Here is a 16,066-nt window from a genome sequence, read left to right on the forward strand (position 1 = left end):
CAGTCAACTGCTTTTTGCCTTTCAATGGGAAAACCCAGTAACAGGAAGGAAGCTTCAGTATACATGGACCCGCCTGCCACAGGGGTTCAAGAATTCCCCCACTATTTTTGGGACTGCCCTAGGGCAAGACCTTAAGACTTTTAAATCTGAGCCTTCCAGGCGAGTTTTACTCCAGTATGTAGATGACCTCCTGATTGCAGCAGTGACTCAGGAAGAGTGTTTTGAGGCTACCAGAGAATTGCTGGAGCTACTCTTGGATGCAGGCTATAAGGTCTCACGCTCAAAGGCCCAACTCTGTCAGTCAGAAGTGAAGTATCTGGGCTTTTGTATTTCCCAGGGAAGTCGGAGACTGGATGTCAGTAGGAAGCAAGCAGTTGCTGCAATTCCTCAACCCAAGTCCAGAAGAGAAGTTAGGGAATTTCTGGGAGCAGCCGGATTCTGCAGAATTTGGATTCCAAATTTTGCATTGATGGCGAAAGCCCTTTACCAAGCCACAAAGGGGGGTGAAAAGGAACCATTTGAATGGGGACCTACTGCTCAACAATCCTTCATTGCCATAAAGAAAGCCCTACTCCAAGCCCCTGCGTTAGGCCTTCCTGATGTGGAGAAACCTTTCTCACTGTATGTCCATGAGCGACAGGGGGTTGCTCTGGGTGTGCTGACCCAGATGATGGGATCCTGGCAGAGGCCTGTTGCATACCTGTCTAAACAGCTGGATGGAGTGGCTAAAGGATGGCCAGCCTGCATGAGGGCCATTGCAGCAACAGCCTTACTGGTCCAGGAAGCTGATAAGCTGACCTTGGGGCAAGAACTGGTTGTTAAAGTCCCCCAGTTCTTACCCTCATGGAGTATAAGGGCAACCACTGGTTTACAAATAACCGCATGGTTAAGTACCAAGCTAGTTTGTGTGAGAATCCACGGATACACCTGGAAACAGTGGCTACATTCAATCCCGCCACTCTTTTGCCAGCATCTGAGGGATCACCGGATCATGATTGTATCCAAACCATGGATGAAGTGTACTCCAGTCGACCAGATCTTAAAGATGTTCCGTGGAGGGACCCAGATGTAATTTATTTCACAGATGGAAGCAGTTACGTGGAGAACTCCAAGCGATTGGCAGGCTATGCTGTGGTGACAGAGGACAAGGTGATAGAAGCAAGAGCCCTGCCCCAAGGAACTTCAGCCCAGAAAGCAGAACTTGTGGCCCTCATACGAGCTCTGGAGCTAGCAGCAGGACTGGTAACCAACATTTATACTGATTCCAAGTATGCCTTCACAACTTTACACGCTCATGGAGCTTTGTATAAGGAAAAGGGACTCATAAATGCTGCAGGCCAACCTGTTAAGTATGGACCTGAAATACTTCAGCTGCTAGAGGTTGTGTGGGCCCCTAAGAAGGTAGCTGTTATTCATTGCAGGGGACACCAAAGGGTAGATACTCCAGTGGCCCGAGGGAACCGCCATGCTGATCGGGTGGCCAAGGAAGCTGCTCGAGGACCCCCAGCAAGTACTGTGACTCCCCTGTTCCAAATTCGACTGCAAGAATGGACGCCTATGTATACCCAAATGGAAGAGAAATGGGCTCAAGAGGAAGGTGCAGTAAGGAGACCTGATGGCTGGTTACATCTCCCTGATACCAGAGTTCTGGTGCCACGCCACCTAGCTTGGCCTGTAGTGTCTCAAGCTCATGACCTATCACACTTAGGGAAAACAGCACTAGCCCGCCTACTCAGTCGAGTAGTGGTGCTGGAAGGATTGGATAGTCTGGTTGCCACTGCCTCAGCCCGATGTACTCTCTGTGCCCAGAATAATGCTCGTCAGGGACCCCGTATTCCACCAGGAGTTCAGTCTAGAGGACTAACACCCTTTGAGTCCCTAGTTATAGACTTCACAGAAATGCCCAGGAGCGGTAGGCTCCGATACCTCTTGGTCATGGTCTGTACCTTTTCTGGGTGGGTGGAAGCATATCCTACAGTTACTGAGAAAGCCACAGAAGTAGCTCGAGCCCTCCTTAGGGATGTCATCCCCAGGTATGGATTGCCCCTTGCCATAGGTTCAGATAATGGTCCCGCCTTTGTTGAAGCTACACTTCAGGCCCTGTCCCGCGCATTGCGCATTACCTGGAAATTGCATTGTGCTTATCGTCCCCAGAGTTCAGGGCAGGTTGAGCGGGCAAACAGAACCTTGAAAAATAGCCTAGCAAAGATTTGTCAGGAAACCCAACTGAAATGGCCACAGGCACTGCCACTAGCCCTCTTCCGCCTCCGATGCACTCCAACTAAAGGAACAGCCCTCTCTCCCTTTGAAATTGTGTATGGGAAGCCCCCAGCCATTTTGCAGGGAATTAAGGGAGACATAGGGATTTTAGGGTCTGCCCAGGTGCAGGAGCAGGTAGCCCTCTTGGGCAAGATAATTTCTGAACTTCAGTCTTATGTGAGAGAAATAAACCCTGTCCCCTTCCAGGCTCAGGTACATTCCTTCCTGCCAGGGGATAGAGTTTGGGTGAAAGACTGGAGGCTCCAGCCTTTGGGGCCCCGATGGAAAGGACCTTTTACTGTTTTGCTTTCTACCCCTACAGCTGTGAAGGTCGCAGGGATAACTCCATGGGTCCATTGGTCTCGAATTAAGTCTGCTGACCAGACTGAGCCCAGCAAGGATCAGACGGAGCCTAGACAGTGGAGAGCAGAAAGTGATCCAGCGGAGCCATTGAAGTTGCGCTTGACCCGAACCAAAGAATCTACTAGCTGAAAAGAAGGGTCAACTGCATACTGCAGGAGCTGCTGAACTTCGGCTTCACACTGAGACTCTTTCTTGCCCAGATTCTGGCTTTCTTGGAATTTGAAAGCTTGATCCTTGTCAGTTGAGGGTCTATCCCAACTGGTATAAGAACTCAAAGACTGAGAACATTATATGAGAGTAATCTGTGATTAGCACAGACTGTTGAAATATTATTGCTTAATTAGTTTGCTGTATTTGTTTTAGATTAGGAAGAAAGAAAATGTTAGTAGTTTGGATGCTTTTGTTGTTTTCTACTCCTTGCCTCCTTGTTCCTAAAACCCCAACTCGCTCCAACCTTTGGTTACACTCTGTCCAGGAACTAATTAGCCAGGCAAAGATTACTTCCCCTTGTATTGTGTGTTCCCGATTTTCTCCTTATACTACAGATGTCCCAGCTGTTCCTGTCCCTGTGCAGCTCCCAGCTCTTATACCTCCCTACTTTTCGAGTTCAGGCCCTTGGAGCCAGGATTATACTTGGTGGTCCTTTTATAATGCTACTTCCCCTTCTGATTCTTCTCTAAGGCCAGTTTTTACGTCTCCCTATCCAGCTTCTGGAGTGTTTTGTTTAACAAGAGACATCTCAACTGTTCTTCCCATTCCCTGTAACTATACTAATGTTCTCCCAGAGAAGGAGGAACCTGTGTGGGTAGTTTCTCCAGGTACTCCTATGTGCCCTACTACCATACCTGCAGATTATGACCAAGGTGATTATCTGGCTCCTAACTATACTACTGAGAAGACTATAGTGTCCCATCCTATTTTCTACTTTCATAAGTCACCGGGGTATGAAGGGGTTGCATCATATGAGCGGTCTGTCACAATTGGGGATTGGCACCTATGGTGTACAAAGTCTCCATTTCTTCTTCGTTCCCCCTGGGATAGGGGCTCGCATTATGGGCATCCTAATCTCCATCCTGTGCCTACATTTATTGGGAACTTTCGTCGCCCTCTCCTTGGTCATTACTGGCTCTGTGATAATGTCCTCCACATGATTCTTCCCCCCACATATGATTTTTGTGTATTGGTAACCTTGAATTATTTTCCTAAAGTTATTCCTCTTCTCAAACCACCATCCCCGCACCGCTCTAAGCGAGAGGCCTTGTCCTTACCCTCCTCCGTTGCCACAGAGGATGAGGCGATTGAATTAGCCCTCCAGTATATTAACTCTACTTATCCTCTGACTAAAAAGAGACTTGTAGCCCTTTCTGCTACGGCCTGGATTCCAATTGGGGGCCCGGTAGCGGGTATTACTGAACTGGACATGGCTACCCGGAGACTTCAGTCTCTACTTCATGTTCTAGTTCATGAGCTGAACGTGGTAGTCAATGCATTGCAGGATCAAATTAATGAATTAAGTATAGTTTCTCGGTATAACCGTATGGGCCTTGATTATCTCTTTGCAGCCCAAGGTGGTCTCTGCACAGTGCTAAATTCTTCAGAGTGCTGTACCATTGTCATAAATAGGACGCATGTAGTTAGGCATGCCATGGATAAAGTCCTACAGTTGGCCAGCCTTAATGTGGAGGATTACCGAGGAGGATTAGACCTTACCTCCTGGTGGTGGTCATTGACTTCCTGGATACGTCCCTTGTTCATTTCCCTAATAGTCTTAGTTCTAGCAGGGTTGTTGTTTTGTTTCCTGGCCTCATGTGCTTTGGCAGTATGCCGTCGAACCTTAACAAGTAGGGTAATGGTGGTTCATAAGTCTATTCCTAGTTAGGACCACTATAATCTCCAGAGTTTGAGTAGTGAGACTTATCTCTGCATAAGCTGATTTTAGTCTCAAAGGGGGGAATGAGGCAGCCATGGGCATAATATATATAAGAAATCATATTAAGGGTTAATTCTGTTTAAAGGTGCTCAAATACTATTTTAAATTCTCAGTCCTGCAAATGAAGGAATGCAAGCTGGAGTTAATTACTCAATGTCTAGCTTGGCTAAGCCAAAGGTTAGAAAGGTCAGTGAGAAATGAAACTCTGTCCCTTGTGAATAATGAAGGCTAGCTCAACATTTGTATACTATTAGGCATATTGAATAGTTTTGCAAGCAGGCATGAGCCAGACATATGACATATTGTAGTTTAAAGATTAGGCAGAAATACTGTTTAGAGAGAGGCAATAGATTAGAATTTAGAAGTTCTTGATATTTAGAATATGTTTTATAAGGATGCTTATTTTAGAATATGTTTTATTCTGTAATTTCTATGTAGAATATTTGTTCAATTCTTTGTCTGACTTTCTAAGCAAAGACTGCAGTGAAGAGGCAAACATGTGTTTTGAATTATCTGCAGTTCTGGCTGGTTTGATGTATGGAGCTGATAGGTGGAAAGAGGTCAGGACTAGTCAGCTCTCTTCTCCTTGATTAATTATAGGTACAGTAAATGTAGAAATGGTCTTGAAAGTAATAACTGATATGTATGCCATTAAGTAAGACTGGCCCTTGACCCCTTTAATGAATGCCAGAGTTTAGTTAGCAGTTAGTACTAGGAATATGAGAATAATAAATGTAAGAATATCCATTATCCTCTAAGTGAACCCAGGTTAAGCTATAGATGAGAAATCAATCATAATAACATGCAGGAGTTCTGGAGCCCAAATGTCTGAGAGGCCCCAGGTCACAGGTCAGTTTAGGATGTCTGGAACCTATGTAACTGATATTTGTATAGAGCTGATTGGTTGAGGCAAGGTAATCAATCTATTCCTTAACCAATTGGAGAGTAAGGGGGCTAGGCTAGGCTAGATAGAACTGTATTTAAGTGGAGAAGAAGCAGTTTACGTCAGAAGGAGCTCAGAAGAAAGAGAAGGACAGAAGGAACAGACAGAAGAAGGAGAAGACAGCATAAGAAGAGAAGCAGCTGAGACAGAAGCCACAAAGACACAGAGAGCTGAGAAAGAGAAGAAGAGACTTAATGCTGATGTTCTACTTTGTTTGCTGGCAAATAAAGAAGATTACTCTCTCATTCTGGTGTGCTGTCTGACTCCTGAAGTATCATAAATTCATGCCTCCATTCTTGCAACACTGTGATTCAGTAGAAACCCGGCCACATACTTGTATGTCTCGAAGAGTTCTAGCAGGGGTCCCAGCGAGCGGTAGATATTGGCCACTATCACTAAGATGTCGTCTGCATAGGCTAATAGTTTTAAATGGTGCCCTGCCACTCGCACCCCCTGTACTGCCGCTGCTTGCTGTAATTGGCGTAAAAAAGGTTCTAGAGAGAGTACAAACAGCAGATGAGAAAGGGGGCACCCTTGTCTCGTGCCACGCTGTATGCTGAATTCTGGTGTAAGGACCCCGTTCACCAAAATAGCAGCTCTTGGTTGATTATATAATGCAGTGACAGCATGCAAAAACCAACCGTCAAATCCCATATGCTTCAGGGTCTGAAAAAGAAAGGCCCAGCTGACCCTGTCAAAGGCCTTTTCGGCATCTAAACTTAATATCATACCGGGGTCTTTCACTTCCTGACAGCGTGCCATGGCTATTAAGGCTTTCCTAACATTCAGTGTTGCGTGTCTGTTTTTGACGAACCAGGCCTGGTCAGGTCCTATCAACCTGGGCAAAATTGGAGCTAGTCGGTCGTCAAGATTTTTGCTATCAGCTTAGTATCAACATTTAATAAAGAAATTGGCCTGTAGGATTCGGGCATCTCTTTAGGTTTTCCCGGTTTCGGTATTAACGTGATTGTCGATGTGTTTGCATAGAGGGGGAACGTACCTGTTTCTATGACATCTTCAAAATAAAATAGCAGCGCACCTCTTGCTTCCGGGGGCATTAACTTATAGTACTCTCCGGAGAAACCATCAGGCCCTGGAGCGGAGTGGAGTCTCAACTTCTTTATAGCAGATTGTATTTCTTTCATAGTTAATGGACCGTTCAGTATTTCTTTCTCTGCTACAGTCAATTCAGGGAGTAAGGTCTTCCTTAGATAGTCCTGGATTTCTTGTGTGGTGCCTACGGGCTCTCGCTTGTATAAGGTGGCAAAATAGGTTTGTAAAATCTGTGCAATACCGGTGGGTTTATTTGTTATCTGCCCTGTGTCATCTCTTAGAGAGTCTATTACTCTAGGGCCTCCCCATGTCTTTATGACTCTGGCCAACATCCGTCCTGGTTTATTACCATATCTACTCAATTTATATTTCCTATATACCAAGGAATGCGTCTCTTTCTCATGTAAGAGTGTGTTAAGTGATATTTGGATCGTTTTCAGATTTTCTAGTGTCTTTGCAGAGGGGTTGCGAGTGTATGCCCGTTTAGCTTGGATTAAATCGCGTTCTAAATGTAGTATCCTAATCGCTGCCTGTTTTTTCTTTAAGGAAACATAGGCGATTATATGCCCTCTCAGTACTGCCTTCGAGGTAGACCAAAATAGCTGGGACTGGGCTTCATGTTTTGGGTTGTTTGTCTTAAATTCTGCCCACTTTTCCATGAGAAAATTCCGGAAGGCTAAATCTGTGTAAAGATAAGCCGGAAACCTCCATCCTGGCCCTCCCCGCATATCTATGTCAGTCTCAATATCGACCCACACTGGAGTGTGGTCCGAAATTTCCTCCGGGCCAATTACCGCTCTCTGTATTCTGTGAAACCAGACTCTAGTAATCAGTATATAGTCTAGTCTTGCTTGTGTCCCATGAGCTCGAGACCGGTGAGTAAAGTCTTTCTCTGTCGGGTGTAAGGCCCGTCAAGTGTCCACTAGGTCTAAGGTCCGCATCAGTGTGGTGAAAATTTTCTGTCTATAACCCTGGTAGTGCATAGAGGCGGGGTTTGTACAGTCTAGCTCGCTGTCTTTGATCAAATTAAGGTCCCCTACTAGTAACAGTGGTACCCCTTCTTGTTGGTGGCAGAGTTGATAGAATTTGGGGTCCTGATTGTTAGGTCCATATATTACCAATAGGTTGAACTCCAATCCCTGCAGCCAGATCTTTACTAACAAAAAATGCCCATGTGCATCCTTGGCCGTGACCTCCGCTTTATATGACAGCCCTTTCCTGAATAGTATGGCCACCCCTCCCTTCTTTCCCTGAGAGGGGCTAGCCAGCACTTCACCCACCCATGTTCTCTGTAATTTACTGTGCTCAAGGTCAGAGAGATGTGTCTTCTGTAGACACGCAATGTCTGCACCATGTTTACGTAGGGCCGTCAGTATCTTGGCCCGTTTTACCGGGGCCGTAATACCCCCTACGTTCCACGTTACAATTCGTGCGGGCATAGCTTAAGCCTTAGGAAAATGCCTTGGTCTGTTATTCGAAGTGTATCACATTTCTCCATTAGCTCATTGATGGGATGCCTCTTAACTTTCAGGTGTAGTATTTCCTTAGTAATAACAAGTCGTGTTTGGACCTTCCCTATATCAGTGTGTAGCGGGCCCAACTCAACTGGCACATCTGAGATGCTGTATGGAGTCTCTCCCCTCCCTTTCTGTCCCACCCAACCCCCTTCTCCCTCCCTTCCCTTCCCAATAGAATTACCCCAGATCATCTGCACAGACTATTAAGCCTGTGAGATTAAGAGTAACACGTGTGGGTGCTTCGAGGCCCCTACCCCAGATCTCTATACCTTTACATTCAGTTTAACCTTAGTTACACTTCAGACAACAAATCAAAATTCTACTCAAACATATTTAGTTACCACTCAGTCTTTCTTTCATATCCCGTCTAATAGATGCTGTTCTGTTAGCACTGCTCGCGCTTCTTCCACCGTATTGTAGGCCTGCCACCGCTCATTAATACAAAGGCGTAGCTTCGCTGTGTACTGTAGCGTGAATTTTATTTTTCTTGTTGCAAGTTGGGCACAGAGTGGGTGGAATTTCCTGCGCTGTTCCTGGACTCTTTGCGTGTAGTCTGGAAAAATCAAAATGGATTTACCTCCATATTTCAAGGAGTCTCTGCGGAGCTTGAACCCCTGTAATATTTCCATTTTATGTTGGTAATTTAAGATCTTCGCCACTATTACCCGCGGCCTTGCGTTTTCCTCTGTGCGCCGTCCCACGCGATGCTCACGTTCTATTATTAGGGAACCGCAGGAGTCTGTGAGGGCTAATTCAGTTGCCAGCCATCTTTCTAGCCAAGTATGTAAGTTGCGTTCTGAGAGCTGTTCTGGGAGGCCCACTATGCAGACATTGTTCCGTCGGGAACGGCTTTCCAGGTCCTCCAGCCTCTCTTCTTGCTCCTTCAGTTGCTGCTGCAGACCTCGCAGGTCTGGTCCAAAGTCTCGGGTGTCATCTTCGAGCGCGGATACTCTCGTTTCTAAATCGCTGGTGCGGATTCCCAATCCGTCCAGTATCAACTGGTAACCATCGATCTTCTCGTTAAGTGCTGCCCATTTCAGGTCCCATGCACTCGCAATCGCCGTCGTCAGTTGAGTAAGTTGCTGGTCATTAAAACTTATCGATGGCGGAGTTTCGGGCGGGCCGTCCGCCATTTTCCCTTCCGCGTTTCCGGTTTTTGTTTTTTCCTTTTTTACTGACCTTTGTGCCATTATAATCGGCGATTTTTGTAAGTATTTGTCCATAAGCACTTTAGAAGCGTTATCAGTGGTAAAGCAGTCTTTTAAGACGGGTCCAGACTCTGTAATGTTGATCGTTCTAGGGCAAGGGCCTCAGAGCTAAACAGTAAATGTCCTGCCTAGCTCATAGCGTCACGTGACTCCCGGCAGATGACGTTTAATGTAAGTGGAAAGTGATGCATGTGGAAAAGAGGAACCCGAATTATAGCTACGTCATGCAAGGTTCCACGTTAGGAGTCACGGACCAAGAAAGAGATCTAGGTGTCGTCGTTGATGATACGTTGAAACCTTCTGCTGAGTGTGCTGCTGCGGCTAAGAAAGCAAATAGAATGTTAAGTATTATTAGGAAAAGAATGGAAAACAAAATTGAGGATGTTATAATATCTTTGTATCGCTCCATGGTGCGACCACAACTTGAATATTGTGTTCAATTCTGGTCGCCACATCTCAAAAAAGATATTGTGGAATTAGAAAAGGTGCAGAGAAGGGCAATGAAAATGATAAAGGGGATGGGACGACTTCCCTATGAGGAAAGGCTAAAGCGGCTACGGCTCTTCAGCTTGGAGAAAAGGTGGCTGAGGGGAGATATGATATAGGTCTATAAAATAATGAGTGAAGTTGAAAGGGTAGATGTGAAGCGTCTGTTTGCGCTTTCCAAAAATACTAGGACTAGGGGGCAGGCGATGAAGCTACAATATAATAAATTTAAAATGAATTGGAGAAAATGTTTCTTCACTCAACGTTATCAATAGAAATCAAACAAAATAAAACATGGAAAAGAAAATAAGATTATACCTTTTTTATTGGACATAACTTAATACATTTCTTGATTAGCTTTCGAAGGTTGCCCTTCTTCGTCAGATCAGAAATAAGCAAATGACATTTGATGAAGAAGGGCAACTTTCGAAAGCTAATCAAGAAATGTATTAAGTTATGTCCAATAAAAAAGGTATCATCTTATTTTCTTTTCCATGTTTTATTTTGTTTGATTTCTATTGATAACCGTAAGAGTGGACTAACACGGCTACCACATTCCTTCACTCAACGTGTAATTAAACTCTTGAATTCGTTGCCAGAGAATGTGGTAAAGGTGGTTAACTTAGCGGAGTTTAAAAAAGGTTTGGATGGCTTCCTAAAGGAAAAGTCCATAGATCATTATTAAATGGACTTGGGGAAAATCCACTATTTCTGGGATAAGCAGTATAAAATGTTTTGTACTTTTTGGGGATCTTGCCAGGTACTTGTGACCTGGATTGGCCACTGTTGGAAACAGGATGCTGGGCTTGATGGACCTTTGGTCTTTCCCAGTAGCGTAGCCAGAGTTTAATTTTTAGATGGGCCTGGAGGTGGACTGGGTGGGCACAGGCCTCGCATTTCCTCTCCACCCGCTATCACCCCGCCCGCCGCCGCAGCACCGGCGATTCCCATAGCCAGCCTTCTGCCAGCGCGCATCGTCGGAGCCTCTTCTCAGGCGCATCCCGCCTACTCTGCAACTTCCTGTTTTCTGCAAAGGTGGGACTCAGGAAGTTGCAGAGTAGGCGGGACATGCCTGAGAAGAGGCCCGATGACGCGCGCTGGCAGAAGGCTGGCTGTGGGAATCGCCGGTGCTGGAGGGAGAACGGCGCTTCAGGGCAGTAAAAGTGAGCAGACCACTTGGACGGGGAGAGCGGGCAGAAGAGGCTGGGCGGGCCTGGAGCAAAAGTGGCTGGGCCTGGGCCCATCCAGGCCCACCTGTGGCTACGCCCCTGGTCTTTCCCAGTATGGCAATACTTATGTACTTATGTGTCTTGGCTGGATGGCACTGAAGCTGCTTTGACTTTTAATAGAAAAATTAGTTGTTGGATTTTCATTAATAAAATAGGCTCTTTCTCTACCTCTTAACCTAGGTGACCTGTTAAAAAATTATCACACAAGAATGTGATTTTTAAAACTTCCACAGTGGTGAAAGGTATTACAAATGTTTTTACTCTGAGGACTTATGAGGATTTTCAAAGTAAAACCACATGCACTTTGAAAATTATCCCAGGACAAGTACCTGTACATATTTACACCCAAGTTGTACAATAGTTTTCCAAATAAAACAGATGAATGATTTTGCAAAAAAAAAAAAAAAAAGTATGTGAATCGTTCCAAATCCTCACCCCAGAAATGCCGCCCCCTACAGAGGGTACATGTGCAATGGAACTTATGCCCTTTGCACACACATCAGGCAGACAGTTTTTTAAAAGCTTATTTCCATGAATAAAGCACTTTTTTACTTTCAGAAAATGGCTCTGAAAATTACCATTTTTTTCAGTTATGGGAAAAATGCTTTGTACATCTAGCACGATGAAGCCTTGACTCTTCTTATCTATGTGAAAATGTCATATCAATTCACTCCAACAGGGAGTAGTCATAACAGTGAACAAACACTACTCCTTATTAGGGTAAGTCATGGTGGTTGTACACCAAACAACTCTATTGTGTCTACAGTTGGAAAGTAAATTTTAAATGGCTCTTGTATTGAGAAAGTATAGATAACTATTAGAAGATAGAACATCGCTGGCTGTTAGTTAATCTGATTCATTATCACTGGATAGTAGGCCATAGTAGAAGTCTGCTACAGATGAAAACTGATGGCATGAGCCATAGATATCACAGACAGCAAAGCCAAAATCAGCTCAGAAGGCACTAATCCACATGGTTAGGTGGATCTAGGTCAGAAGTAGCTCAAGGATTGTCCATCTCTAACCTTTTTTCCCTTCCTTGCAAACAAGAGACTGTAATCTTCCCCAGTGGAAGTCATGCATTTTATTTATTTATTTATTTATTTATTGCATTTGTATCCCACATTTTCCCACCTCTTTGCAGGCTCAATGTGGCTTACAATATATCATGAATAATTGAATTATATGAGAAATTAGACATTTAGTATTATAGAAGGATCTTGGTTAATATTATAATGATAAACATGATAGTAGTATAACAAGCAGATATTATTATAAGACAGTTCTGGATGTATGTGGAGGAGTTCACATTTGTTGATCTTTGTGGTATACCTTGTTAAAGAGATGGGTCTTCAGTAGTTTGCGGAAGTTAGTTAATTCATAAATCGTTTTTAAGTTGCACGGCAGCGCGTTCCAGAATTGTGTACTCAGGTATGAAAAGGTTGACGCATGCGTTAGTTTGTATTTTAAACCTTTACAGTTGGGGAAGTGCAGATTAAGGAATGTGCGGGATGATTTTTTAGCATTCCTGGGTGGTAAGTCTATCAGGTCTGACATGTAGGCTGGGGCATCTCCATGAATGATTTTGTGAACTAGGGAGCATATTTTGAACGTGATGCGTTCTTTAAGTGGAGCCAGTGTAGCTTTTCTCGTAGTGGCTTAGCACTTTCGTATTTTGATTTACCGAATATAAGTCTAGCTGCAGTATTCTAGGCTGTCTGAAGTTTCTTGATTATTTGCTCTTTGCAGCCAGCGTAGAGTGCGTTGCAGTAGTCTAGATGACTGAGTACCATTGATTGTACCAGGTTACGGAAGACGTTCCTTGGGAAGAAAGGTCTTACTCTTTTCAATTTCCACATTGAGTGGAACATCTTCTTGGTTGTGTTTTTCGCATGGTTCTCAAGTGTTAGGTGTCGATCAATTGTAACTCCAAGAATTTTTAGGGTGTCCGAGATTGGGAGAGTCAGTTTTGGTGTGTTGATGGTGGTGAACTTGTTCGTGTTATGTTGAGAGGTGAGTACTAGGCATTGGGTTTTTTCTGCATTGAGTTTCAGCTTAAATGCATCCGCCCATATGTGCATGATGTGTAGACTTTGGTTGATGTCATTGGAAATTTCTGTTAGATCTTGTTTAAATGGGATGTAGATCATTACGTCGTCAGTGTATATATATGTGTTGAGGTTTTGGTTTGGCTGTCCATGTCTAATTATTGTTACTCTTATGTATTTTATGGCATGTTTGTTGTGCTATTGTTCTGTCCCACTTAACTTTTATTTATTGTAAATCATAAGTACATAAGTATTGCCACACTGGGACAGACCAAAGGTCCATCAAGCCCAATATCCTGTTTCCAACAGTGGCCAATCCAGGTCACAAATACCTGGCAAGATCCCAGAAAAGCTCAATATATTTTATGCTGCTTATCCTAGAAATAAGCAGTGGATTTTCCCAAGTCAATTTAATAATGGTCTATGGACTTTTCCTTTAGGAAGCTGTCCAGACCCTTTTTAAACCCCGCTAAGCTAACTGCCTTTACCTCATTCTCTGGCAATGAATTCCAGAGTTTAATTACACGTTGAGTGAAGAAATATTTTCTCCGATTCGTTTTCAATTTACTACTTTGTAGCTTCATCGCATGCCCCCTAGTCCTAGTATTTTTGGAAAGAGTAAACAAACGATTCACGTCTACACGTTCCACTCCACTCATTATTTTATAGACCTCTATCATATCTCCCCTCAGCCGTCTCTTCTCCAAACTAAAGAGCCCTAGATGCTTCAGCCTTTCCTCATAGGGAAGTCGTCCCATCCCCTTTATCACCACCACTACCATGAGTGAAATATAGCAGTTAGGTAATTCCTCTTTACAAACTGACTCTCCCTGTTCTCTACTCGCTCAACTCCTAAAACTGACTCCACCTACTGTAATTGCTCCACCACCCAAAAGCATCCCTGCAACTGTCCCACCACCTCACAAAATGCCCCATTTCCCAAAACCATCCCCCTGCAAATGTTGCTTCAATCCCACACACTCCCTCCATCCCCCCAAATTATCCCCCTGCAACTGCCCTATCCCTTGCAAACTGCTCTACTCCCAAAACCACCCTCTGCAACTGCCCCATCAGCCTGCAAATATCCCACCACCTTGCAAACTACCCCATCCTCAAAAAACACCCTGCAACAGCTGTACCACCCTGCAACATGCCCCACCCCTAAAACTCACCTCCCACAACTGCCTCAACACCCCTCAAGCTGTACTATCTTCTGCAAACACTCCTCCAACCCTGTAAACTGCTTCCACTCCAAAACCCATCCTTCTGCAACTACCTCATCGACAAAACTATCCCCCACAACTGTCCAAACACCCTTGCAATCGCCCAGTTGCTATTTCTTCTGCCAATATATCTGTTGCCATGAGCTGGGCAAGATTAAGGCACTGGCAAATGAGACATATATGTATGGTCCAAATATGTAGGAAAGCCCTCTCAGATGTTCTCAGGACTTGGGAAGTTTGGATTGACAACTATCTGACATTTTTCAGCATTCAATAGATTTTTGTGCTAATGTCAAGAAGCTAGAAGGATGGCAAACGTATACGCACATTTTTCTGAATTTAAAGCCTCTATTTGAAGATTTGCAATCCCCACCCCCCTGGGTAGCCTGCTTCCAGTTAATCAGCAGCAGAAACTGTGGATAGGATCCAAACCAATGGGAAGGCACTGGAGGTGAGGACAGTGGAAGGCAGCTCTAGTCACAGAGACCGTGGGTAGGGGACCAAGCCAATGGGATGGCTTTCTGCTGTACAAGTGACATTTCTGCTTGGGGGAAGAGAAATTAACCCCCCCCCCCACCACCACCACCACCACACACACAAATACCCCAATGCATGTCTCTGGGATAAGCAGTTCCAGCAGCCGCATTATCCAAACACTGATTCACTGTAACATAGAGGGGCATTTTCAAAACGTTGTCTAAGTCAGAATTGCGACGTTCTACTCACAACATCCAAAAATATCTCACAGCCATTTACAAACAGGAAAAAGGTCCAGATTTTCTGTTCAAAAATGTCTGCAAGATGGATGTTTTTGTGCTAAGAACATCCAAAATGAATAGCCAGTTTCCAAAATAGTGAATGATACATACCTGTAGCAGGTGTTCTCCTAGGACAGCAGGCTGATTGTTCTCACGACTGGGTTGACGTCCACGGCAGCCCCCACCAACCGGAACAAAACCTTGCGGGCGGTCCCGCACGCAGGGTACGCCCACCGCGCATGCGCAGCCGTCTTCCCGCCCGTGCGCGACCGTTCCCACTCAGTTGAATGACAAGCAAAATGAGTAAAAGCGCAACTCCAAAGGGGAGGAGGGAGGGTAGGTGAGAACAATCAGCCTGCTGTCCTCGGAGAACACCTGCTACAGGTATGTATCATTCGCTTTCTCCGAGGACAAGCAGGCTGCTTGTTCTCACGACTGGGGTATCCCTAGCTCTCAGGCTCACTCAAAACAAGAACCCAGGTCAATTGAACCTCGCAACGGCGAGGGTATAACAGAAATTGACCTACGAAGAACAACTAACTGAGAGTGCAGCCTGACCAGAATAAATTCAGGTCCTGGAGGGTGGAGTTGGATTTAAACCCCAAACAGATTCTGCAGCACCGACTGCCCGAACCGACTGTCGCGTCGGGTATCCTGCTGGAGGCAGTAATGTGATGTGAATGTGTGGACAGATGACCACGTCGCAGCCTTGCAAATCTCTTCAATAGTGGCTGACTTCAAGTGAGCCACCAACGCTGCCATGGCTCTGACACTATGAGCCGTGACATGACCCTCAAGAGTCAGCCCAGCCTAGGCGTAAGTGAAGGAAATGCAATCTGCTAGCCAATTGGAGATGGTGCGTTTCCCGACAGCGACCCCTTTCCTATTGGGGTCAAAAGAAACAAACAATTGGGCGGACTGTCTGTGGGGCTGTGTCCGCTCCAAATAGAAGGCCAATGCTCGCTTGCAGTCCAATGTGTGCAATTGACGCTCAGCAGGGCGGGTATGCGGTCTGGGAAAGAATGTTGGCAAGACAATTGACTGGTTAA

This window comes from Microcaecilia unicolor, chromosome 10 (genome assembly GCF_901765095.1).
Source record: "Microcaecilia unicolor chromosome 10, aMicUni1.1, whole genome shotgun sequence".
Taxonomy (NCBI): domain Eukaryota; kingdom Metazoa; phylum Chordata; class Amphibia; order Gymnophiona; family Siphonopidae; genus Microcaecilia; species Microcaecilia unicolor.